Below are 25,078 nucleotides of genomic sequence, written 5' to 3' on the forward strand. Positions count from 1 at the left end.
GGATTCAACAGCTTACAAAGATTTCTAACAGTAGATAATTTGGATTAAAAACTAATCAATGTCCAGATTTAAAACGAGAGCCAGTAAGGCAGAAACTTGCCACACCCATGTCTGAATTTTTCTTATTTTCTTTCATTTTGCCTAAGAAATTAATTATTCTCTTCTGGAAGAAAAAAAAATGGCAAGGGTAAGCTGTAGGTCAATGTTGTTTAGTTGGGGGTCAAAATTGGTTCAGGTTCCTTCATCTCTGTGCTCATTAATTATTATCTATGTGCTAATTCTTAAATGTATACAGATACTGTTATGATTAGGGAAATAAAAATTCACTCAAGAGCACTACAAATTTTGTAGTTTTTGGTCATTATATATTTTTCAGTTATGGAGGTATTTTGATGTTTAAAAGAGAGTTCTCATATTTGAAGTATTGGGAAAACCACTGGTGGAGTTCCCTATTTCTGGTGCTAATGAATTTGTTGCTGCTAATATTCCTTCAGACTAATTGCTGACTGCTGTACCTTTGGGTTTTATGGATCTTGAAATTACTTGATGTCTTCCCATAAACTGAGCAGTGAGTATAGGAAAATTAATCTCTTGGAAAAGATTGGGAAGAAATTTTGGTGGCTTTCCCAAGGTAACAAAGCTCTTAATTAACCATCACAAAGAAATTGCTTCATAGAGCCATTTTTAGAGAGGACACTTTTATATAAATGCCCATGAGAGAGAGAGAAAAGCACGTAGATGTACACAAATGGGTATTTGTAGTACTTCATTGTATTTCACTTCGATGCTGAACACAAGAATGTTTCTGGAAGTTGCAAAGCATTGAATATTTATTGAATTTGAGCAAACTTTTAAATATTTTACGGAGCTTTGTAATTTTCACAGGATTTTCCTGTGTTAGACCTATCTCACAAGAGTGTCATGAAATAATATCTAATGAGATTATTCTCCCTACTTATAGGCAGGATGCTGAGGGTGCAGAAGCAAGGTTACTTGACCAGTGTTCCAGAGTAGAACAGAGCTAAGGCATGAGTTTATGTCTCCAAATCCTTTTCTAGTTCTTTTAGAGTAAAAGTGATCTTTATGATCAGAAATTATAAAACATGTGTTCATGTCAGGCACTGAACTGGGCTTGCCAACCCCATATGGGTATTTTCTTGCAGTACCTAGCCAGCGAGAACTTGCTGGAATACCCAGGTGAGCTCTGTGTCTATGTCCAACAAAATAGAATGAAACCAAGGTGAAAGTATTATTATTTTGAACCTTTATGTATCGAAACCATTGCAGGTAATTACTGCAATTGTTCTTATTTTTCAATAAAGACAATCGACCTTTTTTTGGTAATTAATGTTTTCTTAACCTAATGGAAAGAATGAGCTAAATGCCTTAGAATCTTCTTCTTGCTATCATCATTAGTTGGTGACATACAACTGAAGTAGACAGTATGCTTTCTGTGTCATTTCATCTTCAGGAGGAGTCCTGTAGGCTGCTCTTGCTGGATGTGTAGGTAGACCCTAGAACTACCACAGTTGACCTTCAGTTGAATGCTTGTTGCATTTTAAATTACTTTTTTGGGGTGCCTGGCTAGCTCAGTTTGTAGAAGATGTGACTCTCAATCTCAGGGTTGTGAGTCCAAGCCCCACATTGGGCATGGAGCCTACTTAAAAAAAAAATTAAGTTACTTTTTCTTTCATAATTTAAATATAGACTAACAAAGGGGTATAACAATGTAAAAAAGACCAAGGTTTAAAAGAACTATGTTGATATCCACTGGTGCAAGAAAAACTAGAGGACCATTTTGAATTAATTTGCATTGATATCAGAAGAGGTTTTAGATATATATCATTGAAAAGTATGTGTTTTTCATTTTTTAAATGTCTGTGACTAATAGAAATCCATCAACTCTTAAATTCTACTAATAAGAACAATCTAAAGAAGAAGGAGGAGCTGGGAGGGGAGGAGGAGGAAAGGAAAATAGCTATTCATTTCATCCCTATTTCATACAAGATGGGACACAATCTCAGAATGAAGAACTGGTGTTTAAATTGGGTAAAGTTGGCTTCATGACAGCCTCACCATTTTCTCACGATTGGTGGAAATTTAATGACAGAAAGGTGTTGCTTCACATATTTGCACCGGTAACTGCAGATCTAAGCCAACAACCTCTTCGTTTTACAGATAAGTAAATCAAAATTCCTCTCCAAGGAAATATGAACATACTTGAAGATACATAGTTAGGTTAATTCACAAAGTGGTTCCATTATTGTTTTCTTTTCTTTCTTTTTTTAATATTTTATTTATTTGTTTGACAGAGAGAGAGAGATTGAGCACAAACAAGGAGACTGGCAGGGAGAGGGAGAAGGGCAGGGAGTCCAATGCTGGGCTCGTTCCTAGGACTCTGAGATCATGACCTGAGCCAAAGGCAGCCACTTACCCAACTGAGCCACCCAGGCACCCCTCTTTTTTTTAAATTTTTTTATTTTAAGCAAGGACATCCTCCTTCAGTTTCTCTGCTTGTGTTAGCCACTTGCCTTAGAGACAACGGATCTGGAAAGGCCCCATAATAATGTCTAGTAGTCATGAAGGTTTCTTGCTTATGTCAAAACAATGCTGTCTTTCTGGTAAATATTGGCTTCTTTTCCTTTATTATTTGCTCCAGAGTAGTCCATAAAAATTTATTTTCCTCATCTGAAACCTGACTGTTCTAGCTGTTGGTATCACTAACCAGAAAAATCAGGTCACTTGTTAACATTAATTAGGTCAGGGTGTATGTTGAATTTGGGACACTTTTATTTTATGATTTTGTTTACAAGACATTAAAGATATTCATGGTATTTGTGCTTTCACAGTGTCATGTCTCTTGTCATAGTTTCTGCAGTATATAGAATTTTGTTTTCTTAATTTTTAAAAAAATTCTGGCTTCTTCCAGATTTGCATTTATAGGAAGAAAAATAGGAAATGATCTCTTGAAATTGGACATTATCATCAATCTGTTTTTCCTGTGGGTCCCTTGTATTTCATTTTCTCTGTCCCTTCTGCCTCATTTTTACCCTACTCTGCTCCTCTCACAAAACATTCCTCCTCCCAGAGAGCTTCCAAAATATATCTTTGGACATTGCAGTTTACCTTAATTTCAATTTAGAATTTTTCAATGTATTAATGTCCTGGGACACAACTTTTAATGATGTCAATCATTTACACCCTAGTATGAATAAATTTGTTTCTCTCCAGCCTCTAGATCTAGTTTCTTGGAGTGAGATAGAGAGATAGGGAGAGAAAATAAGAGGGAGAAAGAGAGAGAGGAGGGAGGAAGGGAGTGAGAGGCCAAAAAACAAAAAAAAACAAACAAACAAAAAAACCCCCCAAAACCCCACGAAGATAATGGATCATGGAGAAGGGTGCCATCAAGTGGGGGAAATGGCAAAAGAATGGGGAGGCTAAAAACACTGAACATGAATTTCAGCTACTTTACAATTTTACTTAGGATTGAATGCTGTTTCTACTTAAAAAATCCAATTAGCTATTCAGACCTGTCTGCAGACGACTTGGAACAGACAAAGAGAAATGGGTGTGATTATGTTTAAAAAAAAAAAAAGAAAGAAAGAAAATCATGCTTTACAAATAATCAGCACAAATACTTCCGGTTAATCATGGTGGATTGGACAGATGCATTTATTTTCATTCCCTCTATAAACCACACTGAAAGAATATCAAAGGATTAAAAAGGAACAAACCCCCAAGAACAAAGGAGAGGGAGGAAATGACAACAGACAAAAGATGTCAACAAAGATTGGGAAAGCAGATGAGTGACACCTGATTTAGCAGTATGAATAAGGTTGAAACCCAAGACTGTGGGTGGAGAGCCAACTTCTCTAAGAACTCCAGAAAGCCACAGGAATTTGTAGGAAGCCGAAACCTCTGGGGGTGGGGGTGGTGTAAAATGGCATTCGGAGAATTGTTTGAAGGACTTTACAACTTGGATTCCCAGGTCACCTCCCTGTCCTCACAGAGCAGGGCCGCTGCCTCTCTCCAGCCCTTCAGAAGACTGGAGGTTTATTTGTTCTGAAGGTGTATGTGGATGACTCAGGGGTAGATACAGAACTATCCAAGCAAGGAAATATCTGGGGGGAAGTTATCAAAGAACTTTGTGTGGCTAAACTATGTAGATTTGTGGTCATAATGAATCATAGAAAGTTGGCTCATTATGCTGTAACTTCATTGGAAGGAGAGAAGATGCTTTGTTTGGTGGGGTGGGTGGGTGATAAATTAACTTTCCATAGGAAGAAGTCAAGAGACAAGAACAGCAAACAAAAATCAGGGAGGGCAGAATAAAGGGGTTATTTAGAGGTAGAGTAATATATACTAGAAGAAAGCTGAAAGGATAGAGAATGGTATTTCTATAGAGTGAGATTCCAGAATGGGAAGAAAAACTCCTAAATTTTTTGAAAAGATTTTATTTATTTATTTGACAGAGAGAGACAGCAAAAGAGGGAACACAAGCAGAGAGAGTGAGAGGGGGAGAAGCAGACTTCCCACTGAACAGGGAGCCCGATGTGGGGTTTGATCCCAGGACCTTGGTATCATGACCTGAGCTGAAGGCAGCCACTTAACAACTGAGCCACCCAGGCACACCCAGGAAGAAAAATTCCTTATAAAGTTTCAACTAGAATTGAAATCTTAAAGAAGAATTTTGAAATTAGGTATTTCATGCCCTTATTTTATTTCAGGCTTTTCTATAAACACATCATAGTATGAATATAAGAAAACAAGTTGTTGCTTTAAAAAATCCATATTCTTCTAAACTTTGACATAACTAAAGAAGAAAGTAAGGAAAATGAGGGTGAATCTTCTCTGGAAAGTTAGACTTGATTGCTTTTCTTTAGTCCTTTCTTGATTTTATTGGTTTCTTTGATTTTGTCTCCTTTTTACTCTGCTTGGTTCTACTTTACTCATCATAATAAGAACCAAAGTAATAACTTTCCAGGTTTTGTGCTTGTTTAAGAAAAAGAGTAATGACATGTGGAGAATTTGGAAAATCTGAAACTTAGTGGGTTTTTTTGTTTGTTTGTTTGTTTGAACCTGGGAGTTAAAGAAGTTCAGAGAATAATCTTATGGTAGAGGTTTTATACCTGGCTGTTCTCATCCTTTAAACTTAGATAGGTTCATTACTGTTTTCCATTTAAGCAAGGTAGAGAGGTTTAGAAAAGAGAGAGAATAAAGAAACGATTGGGAACAAGAAAGAGCCTACCACCAAAGCTTCGGCTATGGATTAGATAGATTTTGAAATTGAAATTTACTCCAAGAAGTAAGAGGACATATGGCTTATGGACTCCTTTACACAAGGCATCTGATTGCTGAAGTAGATGATGTAAACCAAGGGAATCCTTTTCATGTATGCATAAAGAAACAAAGGATTGGAGAAAATACAAATTAAAGCTGATAATACTGGTATTCATATTGTCCATGGAATGACATTGAATTTTCTAGCTAGTTTGTGAAATTGGAATTTGAATTTTTATCTTAAATTGATAAACTTAACAAATTCCAGGCAGAAAAAAAATCTGTTATCAAAACCAAATGCAAATTTACTTTAGGAAAAGGAGGACAGGTACCACAGATGCTGGAAGATGAGTGTGGGAATGATTGTCTTGGATAAGCATCACAATATTTATTTTAAATTCATTGGTTCAAAAAAAAAAAGACAATTATGTCTTACAATTACCTTTATGGAATCTGAGTCAATGAGTTGACTTAGGACTCAGAATTCTCAGTAAAACAAATGAATGTTAAAGTGAATATTCCCATACAATGTGTGTAATTTTAAGACTTAAGATATACTTAGTGACTTAGTAATATTTACACATAAAAACACTATTAACTCTTTTGTATGAAATATTATTTCAACAAAAATAACTGTTTTTGTCTCTTGTTGGTTTGTGAGAAACTGAGAGGATTAAGTGTTTTGTGTAAAAGTATTTGTGGAGAGGGAAAGCCTGGACAACCTTGGTAGTATGCTACTAAACGTGATCCATGGGCAGCTCTTTTGTGTAGCTGAAACCATGTGGTGCATCTATTACAATGAAGGTAGCATGGCATTTGGTCAGGAGACTTAAGCCAGTCGCGTCCCGTGCTGACTTGCAGAGGTTTGCATACCCTTATGCCTCTTATACCATGAGTGTTTGGTCTAGATCTTTCATTCTGCTTTCAGTCCTAAAATTATCTGGTAATTATTTTTTTTAAGTTTTTATGTAAGTTCAAGTTCGTTAATATATGGTGTAGGATTAGTTCCGGGTGTACAATTTAGTGACTCAACACTTAACATGCAACACCCAGTGCTCATCATGACAGGGGCACTCCTTAATCACCTCATCACCTGTTTAACCCATCTCCCCCCCACCCCCCGTAACCCTCAGTTCGTTTTCTACAGTGAAGAGTCTATTCCTTTCTCTCTCTTTTTTTCTGCTGTGATCATTTGTTTTGTATCTTCAATTCCACAGATGAGTGAAATTATATGGTATTTGTCTTTCTCCGACTGAGTTATTTTGCTTACCATAATACTCTCTAGCTCTGTTCACATCATTGCAAATGGCAAGATTTCATTCTTACGTATATCACGTCTTACTTTCCATTCATCAGTTGATGGCCATTTGGGCTCTTTCCATAATTTTATTATTGTAGATGATGCTGCTGTAAACATCAGGGTGCATGCATCCCTTCGAATTAGTATTTTTTTAAAATTTATTTATTTGTTAGAGAGAGAGAGAGCGAGCGAGCACAGGCAGAGTGGTAGGCAGAGGCAGAGGGAGAAGCAGGCTCCCTGCTGAGCAAGGAGCCCGATGTGGGACTCCATCCCAGGACGCTGGGATCATGACCTGAGCCAAAGGCAGCCGCTTAACAAACTGAGCCACCCAGGCATCCCTCAGATTAGTATTTTTGTATTCTCTGGGTAAATACCCCGTAGTGCAATTCCTGGATCATAAGGTACTTCTATTTTTAACTTTTTGAGGAAACTCCATACTGTTTTCCAGTGTGGCTGCCCCAGTTTGCATTCACTCCCCCCAAAAAAAATAAATTAAAAAAAATAAAATAATCTGATAATTAATAGGAAAAACCTAGTTACTTAGGCATGAAGGCAGGAATTGATTTTCCTCAATTAAAAGATTATTAATACTTATTTGGAGAAATTTCTGAAACTGTGCCAGCGATGAGGAAGAACTTTGTCCAAGCTGGTTTATTTTCATGCTCTCTATAGTAGAGGGAGATTAAAAGGCATGTTAAGTTTGGGACTAATGTAGAGTTTTGATTCTGGGAGATTTAGGTAATACTAACATTGTCAGGTCTTCTGAATAAAATATCCCAAATACAAAAAGCGTGACGGCCAAGGTGAGATGGTTCATTTGATGATGATCTTGGTCATGATGATTATATGCACACTGACAGTTCTTACTCTTTGCAGGCACTGTGCCAAATGCTTTATGTACATGGTATCATTTAATCTCCTCAACACAGAGAGTGATACATAGTGCTAGCCCCATTTGTGTAGTAGGAAGACTCGAGAGTGCAGAGTTCAGTTCAATTGTAAATTACCTTCCCTTTAAACAGATGTATTCCTTAATTTAGTTATAAGTAGACAAATACAGAAAGAAGAGTGTGTTACATGTATACCAAACGGGAACTTTTTTCTAGTACTATCTCCAGGTCTTCACCAGGAAAAAATCATAATCCCTATTATAGTTATGTGAAATGTGTCCATAATGCTGGAGCTCCTTGTTCTTCCAGGAATCCTGGAGACTTTTGTAATGGAAAGAATAGGAAATAGTCTCTTATTCCTGCATTTCATTTATCACACTCTTCTAGAATTAATGCGGCTGTCTTGTGCCTCTTCAGTCTGTCTTAACACATCCTTCCCTCCCACACTTTCCCGGAGGTGGGGAATTCTTATTTATGTTCTATGGTTGATTGGTTGTAATATCAATTTCCAGCAACTCAAAACACTGTGCCTCATATGTTTCCTCATAGAACTGCCTTTGGCGCTAGAGCGAGGTCTGCTCTAAGATGCTTCTTTCAACTTTTCACATGTAGGTTTAATTAAATTTTTTTTGTTTATTTAATTGACTGCTCACAGCATTTGGAGACCTCGAAAAGTGCAGTGTGTAAAGCTGAAGAAAGATTAGACAAAATCTCCCTATAGGAAATCAGACTGTGTTCAGTGAGGAGGGCATTCAGTACACACCAGGGACAGGTTCCAAAGGGCTTCCACCCAGATATTAGGAAATGATATGTTATATGTTTAGAGAATACTTACACCCTCACAAGTTGGTGTATTTAAATATGATTGCATTAATTTTTATATGTATATCAGAAAAATTATAATATATACTTAATTTTTATAAATAGATTTATTATTACTTTTTTTGTTGTTAAAACTAGATGATTTTACTTGAGTGGAGAAGACTAGCAAATAATCCATTTATTGGAAGATCAGCCCTAGTACTCATCAGAGGTTTTATTGTTTTTTTATTTTTTTTCCTGGAATCTTTATTTTATTGAAGTATCATTGATACACAATATCCTGTTAGTTTTAGTTGTACATCATAGTGATTCAATATTTTTACACATTATGAAATGATCCCCATAATGTCTAGTTACTATCTATCACCGAAGTTACTAAAGCATTATTGACTATATTCCCTAGGCTGTGCATTACAACCCCATGACCTATTTATTTTATAACTGAAGTTTGTACCTCTTAATCTCCTTCACCTATTTCCTCTGCTCCCCAATCCTTCTTCTCTTTGGAACCAACAGTGTCTTGTATCTATGAGTCTGTTTCTATTTTGTTTGTTTTGTTTTTTAGCTTCCACATATAAGTGAAATCATATGGTGTTTATCTTTCTTTGTCTGACTTCTTTCACTTAGAATAACCCTCTAGGTCTTTCCATGCTGCTCCAAATGGCAAGATTTCATTCTATTTTATGGCTGATACTCCATGTTTATATATATATACCTCATCTTCTTAATCCATTCATTTATTACTAGACACTTATGTTGCTTCTATATCTTGGCTATTGTAAAAAAAAATGCTGCAGTAAACATAGGGTTATATATGTCTCTTTGACTTGGTGTTTTCAATTTCTTCAGATAAATTACCAAGGAGTGGCATTGCTAGATTATGTGATAATTCTCTTTTTAATTTTTTGAGCAACTCCATACTGTTTTCTGTAGTGACTCACACCACTATATATTCCCACCAACAACATACAAGGGTTCTCTTTTCTCCACACCCTCGCCAACACTTGTTCTTTTTTGTCTTTTTAATAATAACCAATCTGACAGGTGTGAGATGATATCTCATTGTGGTTTTGATTTACATTTTTCTGATGATTGGCGATGCTGAGCACCTTTTCATGTGCCTGTTGGCTTATCTATATGTCTTCTTTGGAAAAGTATTTATTGAAGTCCTCTGCTCATTTTTAAACTGGGTTGTTGTTTTTTTTAATAGTAAGTTGATATTTGAGTTGTTAATCCCTTATTAGATTTATTATTTGCAAATGTCTTCTCCCATTCAGTAAGTTGCCCTTTTGTTTTATTGATAGTTTTCCTCACTGTGCAAAAACTTTTTAGTTTAATATAATCCTGTTCATTTATTTTAGTGTTTTTGCCCTTGCCTGAGGAGACTGGTCCAGAACAATGCTGCCACAGCTGATGTCAAAGAGTTTTACACTCAAGTCTTGAATTTATTTTTGTGTATGCTGTGAGATAGTGGTCTAGTTTCGTTCTATTGCAGTTTCTATCCAGTTTTTCCAACACCACTTAATGAAGAGACTGTCTTTTTCCCATTGTGTATTTTTGCCTCCTTTGTCATCAGTTATTGACATGCATGTGTTTTTCCCAGCCTCTTTATTCTATTCTGTTGATCTGTGTGTCTGTTTTTGTGCCAGCACCATACTGTTCTGATTACCCTAGCTTTTTAGTATAATTTGAAATCAGAGAGTGTGATACCTCCAGCTTTGTTCTTCTTTCTCGAGATTACCTTGGCTATTCAGGGTCTTTTGGGGTTCCATACAAATTTTAGGATTGTTTGTCCTATTTCTATGAAAAATGCCATTGGAATTTTGATTGGGATTGCACTGAATTTATAGATTGCTTTGGGTAGAATGGACATTTTAACATTAGTTTTTCAAAACCGTGAGCACAGAATATCTTTCCACTTATTTGTGTTATCTTCAGTTTCTTTCATCAATAATTGTTTTCAAAGTATAGGTCTCTCAACTCTTTTAAGTTTTTTCATATATTATTCTTTTCAATGAAATTATAAATAGGATTATTTTCTTAATTTCTTTTTCTGATTTCTTGTTATTAGTGTATAGAAATGCAACCAATTTCTGTATGCTAATTTTGTATCTTGCAACTTTATTGAATTATTTATTAGCTCCAATAGTTTTTTTGGTAGAGTCTTTAGTAGGGTTTTCTATATATAGTATCACGTTATCTGAAAATAATGACAGTTTTACTTCTTCCTCTCAATTTGGATGCCTTTTATTTCTTTTTCTTGCTTAAATGCTATGGTTAGGACATCCTTGTCTTGTTCCCAATCTTAGAGGAAAAACTTTCTGCTTTCCACCATTGAGTATGATAGTAGCTGTCAGCTCATCGTACATGGCCTCTATTATGTTGAGGTACATTCCTTCTATACTTACCTTGTTGAGAGTTCTTATCCTAAATGGATGTTTGAGTAGATTTATTTTTAAATGACACAAAAATACACTTTTAAAGCCAAAGATGATCTTTTTGTAATGTGAAGATTATGTTTTATAATAGGCTTTCCTAAAAAGAAGCAACTGTTAACTTTAATGCACACCACTTAAGATATATTAAAATATACAAAAGTTTGCAAATGAAAATCAAATACATTTCTTGGGTAAATGTCATCTTGTTTATGCCATAAAATTTAAGTTGTACCAACTAAAAACCTATTTACGATAGCACAAGCTTCATGTAACCCTCAGAATTTTAAATCTACAACAGTTTTGAAATATTCTAAGTTCAACTTATTCAAAGTTTAAGAATTAAAATTTATGGCTAAACTCTTGAGTTAGTGGCTATAAATGACATGCTGTTACATGGCTTCAATTTGTTCTGAGTTGAAAGAAATAGAAAACTTTTAGAAAATTGCTTTAATTGAGATTAGCTTTTGAGTCTGTCTGTGTTGTAAAATCAACAAGGTTTAAGAAAAGTTACTTCAGGGGCACCTGGGTGGCTCAGTGGGTTAAGCCTCTGTCTTCAGCTCAGGTCATGATCTCAGGGTCCTGGGATTAAGCTCTGGGCTCTTCGGGAGCCTGCTTTTCCCCCTCTCTCTGCCTGCCTCTCTGTCTACTTGTGATCTCTTTCTCTGTCAAATAAATAAATAAAATCTTAAAAAAATAAAAAAAGAAAACTTACTTTAGTGTGCACAGAATCATTTGCTTAGAACACAGATTGCAGGGCCTTTCCCTGAACCTTTCTGATTCAGTAGCTGATGTGGAGAACTAGAAACCTGCACTTCTAACAAGTTTTCAGGTGATGCTGACACTGCTGAGAGCTGGATCACATTTTGAGAACCACTCAAACTTCCCTCTTTATTTATACCAACAATGACTTAGTGTTATTGCTCATTTTCTTTGTTTGAAATCTTCCTGGTTGTGAAAAAAGTCTGCAAGAGCAGTACCACCGAATGTCAGTATTTAAGTCAAGGAATTTAGTGCTCAAGACTTCAGTTGTTTTTTAGTTTTGATTCTGAAATAGTGATGAGGTGGCCCTGCTCACCATAGGGTCCAGGGTCCTGTGACATCAATGCCTATAACTATGGAAACAACACATTTGGTCACCGGACTAATTGGGTGACTATTTAATATATCATAACATTTATCCCTGTTTTCATCTGTTTTCCAACTTCATTATCTAACCATGCAGTGTTTATTTTTCAAAGTGTTTGTTTATGTGTGTGCTTAGCAGTGTTGGTATCTGGTCCATAAAACTTACTTTGGCCAACTAACACAGAAACATTTAATGGATTCATCATGAGTAACTAATAAATTAATGTAGGTGAAAGGAGTAGTTAATTAGCTCTAATCTTTGCAGTAAGGATCATTAGTGTTTAATGAGAATTAATAATTTCATAAGACATGGAAACATATTGCCCCAAGCCAAATAGTTTATAACCATAGTATTGCAAATTGCTATTTAAATTTAATGAATGACATTTTCATATATTGTTAGATGATCTATAATATTTTTATGTCATACCTCTAGGTACAATAGAATGTATTCTAGGATCATGTAATTTCTATGCAAAGTATTACAGTTAATCAGACTTGAGATGCTGTCTTACTGTGAAATGCTGCTTCTCTTTTCTTGGCTAAAATCGACTTCAATTTACTGCTTTCTTTGAGAAGCTTCCTCTGATTTCCTACATCCACTCATCTCCTCATTCTCATGATGCTCCGTTTTTACACTTTCAGAATACTCGCTGCCTTTTGTAAATATGTATTTACTTGGATGTTTTTATGTGGTTGGTTCATGTTTCTCTCTCTGTTTGATTGCAAGTGTCATAAAGGGGAAAAAAAAACACAAAGATGAATGATTTAATGAGTGAAGAGCATAAAAGGACACCAGATACCCTCAAAATCTCATTTTTCTCTCTTAGCTGTCAATATATCAAGGGTCATTTGGAGGCATCAGATCGAATCAATTCAAAAGTTGTAACAGCCAATATTGGAATACTCTTAAAAGTCTGTGGCTTTGTTGCCTAATATTACCTCAGACTTGGCCTGATCTACTTACATAATACTTACATAAAATCAAATACCTAACCAGTGAACATCATTTACCATCAATTGTGGTATTGAATATAGATCAGTTTTGACAGTTTAGCTACCATTCATATGAACAGAATGCTAAAAGTGAAAAAAAGACCCTAATTTTGTTTTAACTGTGCCATTGGATTCAGGGAGTCTCTGCAGGGTTGAAAATTGTTAACTGTACTCTTTGAAAATAGTTGACACTGACACGTGGTTCTCCCATGGTGTCCTGTGTTTTGGCAGAGTTATGCCATGAACATGTTTTATTTTTAAGAGTAACTTAACTTTAAAAAATTATCCTTAGGCTAAAATCCATATGAAGACAGAGAAAATTACCTCTCATCCTACTTTGAGTACATCACCATTTTAAATAGAGCATAGCTGCATTATGAAAAAAAAATTTTTCAAGATTTTATTTATTTGACGGAGAGAGATCACAAGTAGGTAGAGAGGCAGGGTGGGGAGGGTGGGGTGAAGAGAAGCAGGCTCCCCACTGAGCAGAGAGCCCAATATGGGTCTCAATCCCAGGACCTGAGATCACAACCTGAGCTGAAGGCAGAGGCCTAACCCACTGAGTCACCCAGGCACCCCTGCATTATGAAATTTTGACACTGATAATGTGTATGGCATATAATCCTTGCCAATAAGAGGAGCAATGGCACACAGCTGGGAAAATGTGGCTTGTGGGGACAGAAAGTAAATGTTTGGTTTGAGCCAAGGGCAGGATTTACTGAAGGGGGTAGAGAGTTTTCAGATCGAATGTTAGCTGAGGTCCAGTCATGACCACCTCAAAGATTAAGTCCTGAGGAGTTTTAATTAGACAGAGCCTCATTTCTACTCACCTCCAGGCTCTCCTCCTCCTTCCTTCTTATAGTGTTGCCATTTTGTCTTTCTTAAAATACAGATATGATCATGTCATGCCTCCCCTATTCCTGAACCTTCATAAGATCTTTCCTGGCTTCAGAATTAAGCACAAACTCCTCAGGACTTGATCTTTGAGGCTTTCATGACCGGACCTCAGATAACGTTCAATCTTAAAATCCTCTACCCCCTTCAGTAAATCCTGCCCTTGGCTCAAACCAAACATTTGCTTTCTGCCCCCACAAGCTACCTTTTCCCAGCTGTGTGCCATTGTTCCTCTTATTGGTGATGTCTCCCCTTTATCTCCACATTCCATACCCTACTACACTTCAAGTTTCTTCACTGAGCTCTTCTAAGCACCCGAGTCTCAGCCTCCCATCTGGAATAGCATTTTGTATCCCTCTCTTATGACATGACTTTCTAACCTATCTTATGCTTATTAATATTCATCACTTACATCTATATCTAATTTCCCTTACTGTGAAAAATGATCACTGAGAGTTGGATTTCTGTTTCATTTTCTTGTTTCCTGAAGTGCTTAAGATAGATCAGGTTTGGCAGGAAGCTGCAATTCTGAAAGGATTAACTATGAAATAAATACTATAATATAGTAATGAAATACTTTGGGGTTTAGTATATATCTGTTTTATATTGTGGCATACCTGGTACATATGTGCTAAAATCTTGATGCATTTATGCTCTATTTCACAAAATTTGCTAAGCCAGGACTGACAAATAGTGTGGGGGTCAGAACACACTCCCACCTACAATGCCGCTTATTGATAATTTTGAGGTAAAGGCAGTAGAGAAATGGCAGATGCAGGATGGGCTCTCTGCCCTTCTCCTTTTTACCCAAAAGCAAGGCATAAATTTCCCATGAGAGAGGTATCCTCCCTACAACAGATAGAAGAGAACATTCTTATCACCCAGCACAGGGAATCGATGCTGAAGTGAATCTGTGCCAAAAACATTACTAAAATAACCCTTATCTTCTGTTAATTTCCCCCCAATGCTTCCTAGTCACTTTCCCCCAATTTACTGCCTCTAGCCCAAACCCCTTTTTCCTTTGTCTTGCACATTTCCTCAATTTCTCACTCTTTGCTGAAATGGTAGATAAACTCTCAGACCTATCCATTTTTCTGAGTCTTCATTTCTTTTATATGAACACTATGTGTATACATAGAAATATTTTTTCTTTTTCTATTTTTTTAAAAGATTTTATTTATTTATTTGGCAGTGAGAGACACAGCGAGAGACGGAACACAAGCAGGAGGAGTGGGAGAGGGAGAATTCCCATGGAGTGGGGAGCCCAATAGGGGACTTGATCTCAGGAGTTGATCTCAACCTGGGATCAGGACCTGAGCCCAAAGCAGAGGCTTTACATAATAATGTAATGCTGTAACAAATATCCTCAAATACATAAGGGTTGCTGGGGGCCGGGGAGGGGGGTGGGGGGCGGTATTTATGCTGTAACAGATATCCTCAAACCCACTATGCAAAACAAAAATGAGGACCTTGATAAATAACGCAAATCTTAACCTTATGGCTTCCTCCCCATCTCATAATCTTGCCTTCCCTGACCTTAAGTAACTCTTGTCCTGAATCCTGCATTCATGCTTTCTTTTCTCCCCTCTCATTTAATGTGGTCTTATTGCATCTGTATATTTTCTTGAGGGATTTTCTGTTTTAGTTGTTTTTAGCCTTAAAAAGGCAACAATCCACCTCTATCTAGACTTACCCTTTGTGCACCAGTTTGGTTATTTTTTTTTAAGATTTTATTTATTTATTTGACAGAGAGATCACAAGTAGCCAGAGAAGCAGGCAGAGAGGAGGGGGTGGGGGAAGCAGGCTCCCTGCGGAGCAGAGATCCTGATGTGGGGCTCAATCCCAGGACCCTGAGATCGTGACCAGAGCCAAAGGCAGAGGCTTAACCCACTGAGCCACCCAGGCACCCCTATACACCAGTTTTTATGGCTTAAACCATTTTGAGGTGGGTTTTTCCTGTCCTTGGAACACCAAGACTTATAACTGATTCAGTGACAGGTTTAACTAGAAATGAAGGACATGGTCTCCTTTCACATTTGCTTAAATGGGTCAATAATGTTTACCGATGGCCTGCAGCAACACCCTTTTGCATTCCTACTTATATGGAAATGATGGGCTCTTAGAGCTGGAAGGGAATTCTCTTGCCATTCAGTAGACAGAGTCTTAGCAAGACTGCCTCAATGATAACATTGCCTTGATTTATGGACTTTGCCCACTGTTTCTAAACTTAAGGGCTGGGTTGAAAGATGACAAAAGAGAGAGGGAGCAAGCTAGCTCACTGCACCTGGAACGCACCTCATTTTTCTCTTCTACGTTCAAGGAAGAAGGGGAACAGTGTGAGATTCTTTTCTCTTTTTTCATTAAGAAAAATTTTGTTTTGAGGGTATGGCTTAGCTGTTGATGTCAAGGAGGACAGCTGTATTCTTCTATGATGGATTCACAGACGTCAGAGTACAGGGCTGGAGGAGCCTGCAAGCTAACTCAAGGGGGCAGTTTTTATATTCTTGCCATTGGTGAACTCATGAATTAACTTATTTATTTATTCAACAAAAATTATTGAATATCTACCATGTAACAGTGCTTTAAAAGTTACCTGGGATTTGTTTGAATCAGGTGTGGTAAGACACGCAGACCTGAAAATGATTGTCATGAAGGAAGAAGTTTATACTCAGAGAGCCCCAGAGTCAGGAGACAGGGCACAGCATGCCATGCAGGGTCCCATGGGGAAGGATCAGGGTCAAGTCAAGAGGTAGAGGGAGGGAAGGGAAAATGTGGGCAAGAGTTTTTATTGTGGTTTCTGCAGAGGGATCTGATGAGCTGGGTAAGCAGGCTTAGGATTGGCTAGTTAGAATAATTTTAGCAGGCTCTGGGGTAGAGGGACTGTCTCTAGTTTTCTGTTACCTGGCCTGGGGTTGTTCAGGGTCTAGGGATAGTGGTCTGAAGTGTAAGAGCCCTGTGAGAGTCTAATAAAGAATGTGGTTGAGAGTATGGGTTTTGACTGATTGGTCTGCCTACAAAAGGCACACTCACAGGTGAGGCATTTACTATCTCTTGGAATTGACTAAATCTGAGAGGGACAGTCTTTCCAGGATCAGGGAGGTCCCAGATGTCAAAACATCAGAATAAAAAGACATGCTTCATATAGACAGGTCCTATGTTAGACAGTGAAATTGAATAAGATATGGGTCCTGTCTTCAAGGAGCTCACAATCTGGAAGGGAAACAAACACAAACATATGCTGATAGAACAATGCAGGGGCACCTGGATGGCTCAGTCGTCAAGCATCTGCCTTTGGCTCAGGTCATGAACTCAGTGTCCTGGGATTGAGCCCCGCATAGGGCTCCCTGCTCAGCAGGAAGCCTGCTTCTCCCTCTCTCACTCCCCCTGCTTGTGTTCCCTCTCTCACTGTGTCTCTCTCTGTCAAATAATAAATAAAATCTTAAAAAAAAAAAAAAAAAAAACCAATGCAGCAAGTACAATGGGACAGATATCCATTGGGTACCAATACCAAAGGCAGACACCTAGCTCAGATGCAGGGTGCTGGAGAAACCAGGAAGGAATTTCTGGAAGAAATGATCCTGAAACTGAAGTAGGCATTATGTAGAAAGAAAGCCAGTGAAGAGAAACTCCTACCTAGAGGAGGGCATGAATAAAGAAAAGAGCCAAGAAGCATGGTTTATATGAAGAACTACAAAAACATAGTGTTGAAATTTAAGATCTGAGGTAGGGAGCAGAATTATTTGAGGTTGGAGTTGTAGGCAGAGATGAAGTCCTTTATCTTTATCTTTCTTGAGGTCTTTGATTGTTGTTCTGTAGAGGAGAGTTCCGCTGAATTGTATTCAGAGAAATGCTTATGTACTGCAAGGTGGTAATAGTTCTTATCTTGTTAAAGACTTTATTTATTTATTTGTTTAGAGAGAGTGTGTGTGTGTGAGTGTGGGGAAGGGCAGAGGGAAAGAGAGAGAGAGAATCTTAAGCAGATTCTGTGCTGAGCGCAGAGCAGCATATGGGGCTTGATCTCATGACTCTGAGGTCATCACGTGAGTAGAAATTAGGAGTCAAACACTCAACCCACTGAGTCACCCTGTAGCCCCCCAAAGTGCTTATTTTTAAAGGAAGACTTTATTCCAGACTATTGCAACAGGAAAGAGAAATTGAGCTCAACTCCCAGGCAGTAGCGTGTTTTGTTTTGTTTTGTTTTCAGCTTCATTGAGATATAATTGACAAATAAAATTATAAGATATTTAAATTGTACAACATATGACTTGACATACCTATATATTGTGAAAGGATTCCCCCAAGTTAATGGATGCATCCATCACCTCACATATTTACCTTTTGGCAGGGGAGAACATGTAAGTTCTACTCTCTTGGCAAATTTCAATTATACAATACACTGTTGTCAGCTATAGTCACCATGTTATATGTGAGACTCTCAGAACTTATTCTTCTTATAACTGAAGGTTTGTAACCTTTTACTAGCCTCTATTTCCTCCATCCCTCAACCCCTGGTGGCCACTTCTTTACTCTCTACCTTTATGATTTTACTTTTTTTCCCCCCCTCCTTTCAAGTTTTAGTGTTTTAACTCACATCCTTCTCCCACTTAAAAAAAAAAAAAAAAAAAAAAAAAAGAAGTGACTGGTCAAATATATTTGAAAATGTCTATACATTCTTTTCAGAAATACATGATATGCATCAGTATGTTAAAAGTTCTAAAAAGTCAGATAGAAAAAAATAAAATTTTGCTTTGTTTAAGTCAGTGACTCCTCGTTTCGTCTGGCAACAAAACTTCCTTTTCCCCTGTAGAATACAATACACATCTTGAGAACTACTAGCCATTAGTGGTGACCCACTGAACAACCTGACATGAGAGAAGAACGTTGTTAACTTTGAATCTTATAGATTCCTTTATATTTGATTCCAGCTCTTGGAGATGGCAGACCTGATAGGCATGGAGAAGCAGAGATAAATTTTAGAATTATTTAAGCAGTGCTTTGCTGATTAAGTAGAGGTATTGGAGCCAGATTATAGGAAGGATTATAACATTTTTGGTTTTCTGTAAGTTTCTTTTTTTTTTTTAAGACTTTATTCATTTGTTTGACACACAGAGAGAGAGATCACAAGTAGGCAGAGAGGCAGGCAGAGAGAGAGAGAAGCAGGCTCCCTGCCAAGTAGAGAGCCCAATGCGGGGCTCGATCCCAGGACCCTGAGATCATGACCAGAGCCAAAGGCAGAGGCTTAACCCACTCAGCCACCCAGGCACCCCTTTATGTAAGTTTCTGACCATCAGGTAGAAACATTCATCAGGCAGTTAGGGTAGAGCTTTTGTGTAAGAGATGTATGTTTGAAAGTATAAAACTTTATTTTATTTCACCAGGCAAGTTTATTGAGAAAAAACAATATTGAACAGACCACAAACCCCAGGGAACCTCAACTCTTAAGCAATAAAAGAAAGAAGTATCAAGAACATAGCAAGCAAGAAATGATCAGAAATGTAGGAGGGGTCTCTAAAGCAGTAATATCATGGAATACAAGAATGGGAAGTTGAAGTAAGAAGGAATGATCCAAAGATTTCCATGTTATACAGGGCTGTAGCAGGTTTGTAATAGCTCATAGAGCCAGTGTTAACTGTTTTGGAAGTCAGATGATGCCAAGTTAGTGGCTGAAGTCAGCCATGGTGAATGTATTTGTACCATGGGAAATTTAAATCATTATAGCAGGCCAACCGGCTGCCTGACCCCTGCTCTAAGAAGGTGTTTGTTCAACATTTACTGTCACACTACTGGATAAAGACCAAAAAAATGCTCTTTGGATTTGTCAGATAATAAGTAATTCCAGAGGGAATTCTTTTGGGTGGTGGAGGAGAAGCCAGATTATGGTGAGTTAAGAAGTGGGAAGTATGAAAATGTGGAGGCTTTAATGAGAAAGGAAAATATATATTATAGCTAGAGGATAATGTGAAGTCAGGGAAAGAAGAAAAAAAAGCGTGTTTATAACTCTAAAGGATGTTGGTAATAGAGAAAGAAAACAAGGCTTAGGTGTAAGGTGAAGTCAGAGGAGGAAGGAGAGAATGGGCTTTAGTACACAGATGCGGAGAAACTTGAATATGAGCAGGGATGGCTTATCATCTAAGACTGGAAGAAAGTTGGACTCTGAGAAGGAACGGACATTTGCCATTCAACCTGCATTTTACCATGTGGGACTCCACGTTTCTTTTCAAGTAACCTTGGCTGCTTCTGACTTCGGAAGCTAACAGTTGTTACCACTTGTATTTCTTTTGGGCAAAAGCCTGGATCTTTCCCTTAGTACGGAATACAACAGTATCTGAAAAAATTGTTTTTAACTGAAGTATAGATGACACACAATGTCACATAAGTTTCAGTGCACAACATAGTGATTTGACGAGTTTATACATTATACTGTGCTCATCACAATGTAGCTACCATCTGTTGCCAAGTAACACTATTACAGTACCGCTTACTATACTCCCTGTGCTCTACCTTTCCTCCCTGTAACTTTTCATTCCTTAACTGGAAACCTGGACTTCCCACTCCTGTTTCGCCCCTCACCTGTTTTACTCTCACTCCCACCCTCTGCCTTCTGGCAACTACCAGTTTGTTCTCTGTACTTATGGATCTGTTTCTGCTTTTTTGGTTTGTCCAGTTGTTATGTTTTTTTTTAGATTCTACCTATGAGTGAAATCATATGGTATTTTTCTTTTTTTGCCTGACTTATTTCACTTAGCATAATACCCTGAAATAAATAAATAAATGTGTGTATATATATATATATATATATACACACACACACACACACACACATATATATATATATATATGTATGAAGGAATATTATTCAACCATAAAAAAGAATGAAATCTTGTCAATTGTGACAATATAAATGGACCTTGTGTGTGTGAGTGTGTGTGTGTGTATCACACCTTCTATATCCATATGTCTATTGATTGACACTTAAGTGGCTTCCATATCTTGGCTATTGTAAATGATGCTCAAATTATACAGAGACACAACTATCTTTTCTAATTAGTGTTTTTGTTTTCTTTAAGTAAATGCCTGGTAGTGGAATTACTGGATTGTATGGTATTTCTATCTTTAAGTTTTTGAGGAACCTCCATACTGTTTTCCATAGTGGCTGCACCAATTTATATTCCCACAAGCAGGCAGAGCACAAGAGCTTCTTTTTCTCCACATCTTTGCCAACATTTGTTATTTCTTGTCTTTTTATGAGCCATTCTGACAGGTGTGAGGTGATATCTTATTGTGGTTTTAATTTGCATTTTCCTGATGATGAGTGATGTTGAGCATCTTCTCATGTGTCTGTTGGCCATCTGGATGTCTTCTTTGGAAAAATGTCTATTCATGTCCTTTGCCTATTTTTAATCAGATTAATTTTTGGTGTTGAGTTGACTAAATTCTTTATATAGTATGGGTATCAACCCCTTGTCAGATGAATGTATCATTAGTAAATATCTTCTCCCATTCAGTAGGTTGTCTTTTTTGTTTTGTTGATGGTTTCCTTCACTGTGCAAAAGCTTTTTATTTTGGTGTAGTCTTAATAGTTTATTTTTGCTTTTGTTTCTAAATACAACACTATTTTAAAAAATACTTATATATAGAAATTAAGGGAGAAATAACAAATGTGTGAAAGGGAATGTATTATTAAGTATTGTTTAAGTCTAAATTCAAGCTAATAAAATTTTAATTGTGGGTATTTTAGCTGTCCTAGCTTCTGGATTTGGATGTGTAATGAATAAATCCTCTATTTAGTTTCTTACCCCAATTTATCCTGCTTCTCCTGCCATTTTCAGGCCTAGTTTCAGGCTGCTATAATTGCTTATATTAGTCAGTTTCTGACCTAACAAGGTCCTCTCACTAAGGAATATAAAGTCGGGATCTTGGATGTCATCTTGCTCCTTATTGCCATTTCTAACCCTGGTAAGGAAAACAAATAATTAAGACTGGAAGGAAAGATTTGCGCATGCATTTTCTGAGCCAGGATTGTGTCTTATTCATCTTTATGTTCCATTCATCCATTTATTCATTCAATAAATATTTATTAAGCGCACACAATTTTCTGGGCAAAATGCCATAGGCTAGGGATGATGGGATAAACACAGAAAGCTTTTAGTATAATGGGAGAGACATATATTAAGTAGCCACACAAATAAACATGTATAATTACATAAAGTGATAAGTGCTTTGAAGGAAAAATGAAGAGTTAAATGAAATATTAAAAAAAGAGAGAGCTGACTGAATTTCTAGAGTCATGAGAGGGCTTCTCTGGGAGAATTTTGAGATCTAAAGGCTGAATAGGAGTTCTCTAGACAAACTGTGAGACAAAGAGGATTCTGGACAGAGGGAACAGCCACTGAGAAGGACTTGCAGCAGAGGAACATTATTGTATTTGGGAAATAAAAGAAAATACTGTAAGTAAAATCTCGTAATATGAGAAAAGAACAGATTGAAGAAGAAGAATCTGTTAAAGCTTTTGGATATTATTCTAGGTACAATTATAAACTAGTGAAAGGTTTAAGGCAAAAGAAGGAATATAACCTAAATACGATTTTAAAAGATCACTCTGGCTATTAAGAGTAGAAGGAATGGAGGGGAACAGAGTAGAACTGGGGGATCCATTTTGGAAACCAGATGAGTTTTTCAAGTAAAAGAATTGTAGGGGGGAAGAGGGAGTTGGCCTTGGAGTTTGAGACAAGTGCAGTATTTGGATTAGATTTGCAGAGAAACTGAATCAGTACCTCATACCTGTTCATTTTACTATATGTCCTAAATAAAACAATAGAATAAGAAAAATAAGTTATGGGACCAAAAATTGGAAAGTAAGGAATCTGACATACATAGGGACCCCAAAAAGCCTACAGAAAAATTAGAAATAATGTGAGATTTATAAAGATGCTTAAACACAATATTTAATTTAAAAATAAATAGAAGAAGTTAAGTATAGGAGAGAAGTGATGTCTAGAAAGTGGAGGAGTATCATTTAAAAAGATAAAAAGAAAAGAAAGAGAAAAAGAGGGGGAAAAGAGGAAAAAAGTGAGAAAAGGAAGGAAAGAAGCAAAGCCAAAAACTGTTACACTCTGAGTAATTGAACAAGAAAGATAGAAAGTTGTAGCTAGAAAGGGTTAGCATTTCATTGAATTAGTGTTATTGATGTGATGCAGTTCCTGACCCAGGTGTGACTTGGTGGGTATTCATGTGGCAAAGGAGAAGTCACAGAAGAGGAGGTATTCAAAGAATTGAATGACTAGTTGATGGGTCACCCAAGTTTGTGTCAAAGTGACTCAGGATGGTGACAGGAGTAGGGACAGAGGAAGCCTGAGCCAAGCACTTAGTCTTTCATGAATGGGAAAGAAGTAGATAATGCTGGGTGGGGGGGGAGGGAGTGGGAAAGGGGCTACAAGCAGACAGTTGATACTCAGAGGAGCAGAAGTTTAACAAAAAGGAGAGGAGATTGGGTGCTGAGTGCTGGGAGTGACAGTAACTGGGGTGGAGGATGATTAAGTGGGTCCTCCCTTGGAGAGGACTGCAGAAGTCATGGTATCACAAGGGGACAGCTATGGCTCAATTATGTCAAGAAGTCAAAGTGATCATTCAGAGAATATGATAAAAGTAGAGGCAAGTTTCTAATTTTAGATTGGAATTTTGAGGAGCACCTGGCCAAGTGCTGGTACTCAGTAGATGATCAATGCATATTGATTGGTTGAATTACTACATCAACCAACTAATGATAAATGTGGTAGAGAGACCTGTATCGTATTGATCCTATGACCCAACCTGATTTGGATGCTACCACAAAACAGGCTGTTTGACCCAGAGTGCTTCAGCTTTGCTTTCTTTGTTTTAAAACTCTACTGGGTCATCATGAAGATCTTCAACTCAGCAGGAAGAACCCTTCTTTGAATTCTTTGTTCCTACATACAGGGGGATTGTATCTTGTACTTGTTATTCTAATCACAAGGTTCAGTCTGGTTCTCCTGTTTCTGCCAAACGGATAGTGTCAGGTGCCTTTAACCAGCATGTCCGTACTCACAATTTTCCAGACTTACCTAGTTCTTTTAACTTCTTTTACTGACACATTTAAATGCTTTTCTGAAACACACTTTTAAAGTTATATCTTAGTCTGCAGACATTAGTAATATACTTTGTTTCCCTACATGTCATGGTATATAGCATTTCAAATGCCCTCAATAGTAGCTATCACTACTTATATGTCCATCAATGCAGTGTATTTTCCTGAGGGGGGAAAAATGACCATCTGAGGTTAATGAATCTTGGCTTTACCTTGTGATAGCATTTCATCAAACCAGTAATTAATTTTTATTTATTTATTTCTAAAAGATTGTATTTATTTATTTGAGAGGGAGGGAGGGAGGGAGAGGGAGAGGGTCCACACATTTGAGGTAGAGGTGGGGGGGGGTGTTGAGGACCAGAGGGAGAGGGACAGACTCCAAGCTGAGTCAGAAGCCCAATGCTGGGCTCAATCTCACAACCCGGAGATCATGACCCTGAGATCATTATCTGAGCCGAAATCAAGAGTTGGAAGCTTAACTGACTGAGCCACCCAGGTGCCCCAATCTACTTGCCTGTCTTGATGACAATGACACATCGTCTCAATTACTATGCCTTAAAATGAGTCTTGAAGTCAAGTCATATATATTCTCCAACTTTGTCATTCTTTTTCAAGGTCATTTTGGCTATTCTAGATTTCTGGCATTTCTAAGAATCAGCGTGTCAACTTTTACAACAACAAAGAAAAAGCCTATTGAGATTTTGAATATTGAATGCATCAATTGAGTGGAGAATAAATAACTTAATACTTATCCAGGTTAAGAATACAGTACATTTCTTCAGTTATTTACTTTTTAAATTACATTTTAATTTAAAATTTTAAAAATTTAAAAATTTTAAATTTAAAAATTACTTTAAAAAATTTCTCTCAGCAATGCTTTGTAGTTTTCAGGGAACAGGTTTACACAGTTTTTTAAAATCAGATTTTTGATACTACTCTCATTTTTTTAAGTTTCAGATCTTTTTTTCTAATCCAGATGATCAATTTGTTTTCTCCTTTTGGCACTGGTTGGAAACTAGAACTCTAGTACAAGGTTGAATAGGAGCAGTATTAGTATCATTGTTTTCTTCCTGATCTTAAGAAGAAAAGACTTCATTCTCTACCATTAAGAGATGTTAGCTCTAGTTTTTTATAAATGATCTTTACTAGGGTAAAGAAGTTTCCTTTTACCCCTAGTTTGCTGAGAGTTTTTATCACATGTCAATGCTAGATTTTACCAAATGCTTTT

This window comes from Lontra canadensis, unplaced genomic scaffold (genome assembly GCF_010015895.1).
Source record: "Lontra canadensis isolate GAN:19392208 unplaced genomic scaffold, GSC_riverotter_1.0 scaffold72, whole genome shotgun sequence".
In the NCBI taxonomy this organism is placed as follows: Eukaryota; Metazoa; Chordata; class Mammalia; order Carnivora; family Mustelidae; genus Lontra; species Lontra canadensis.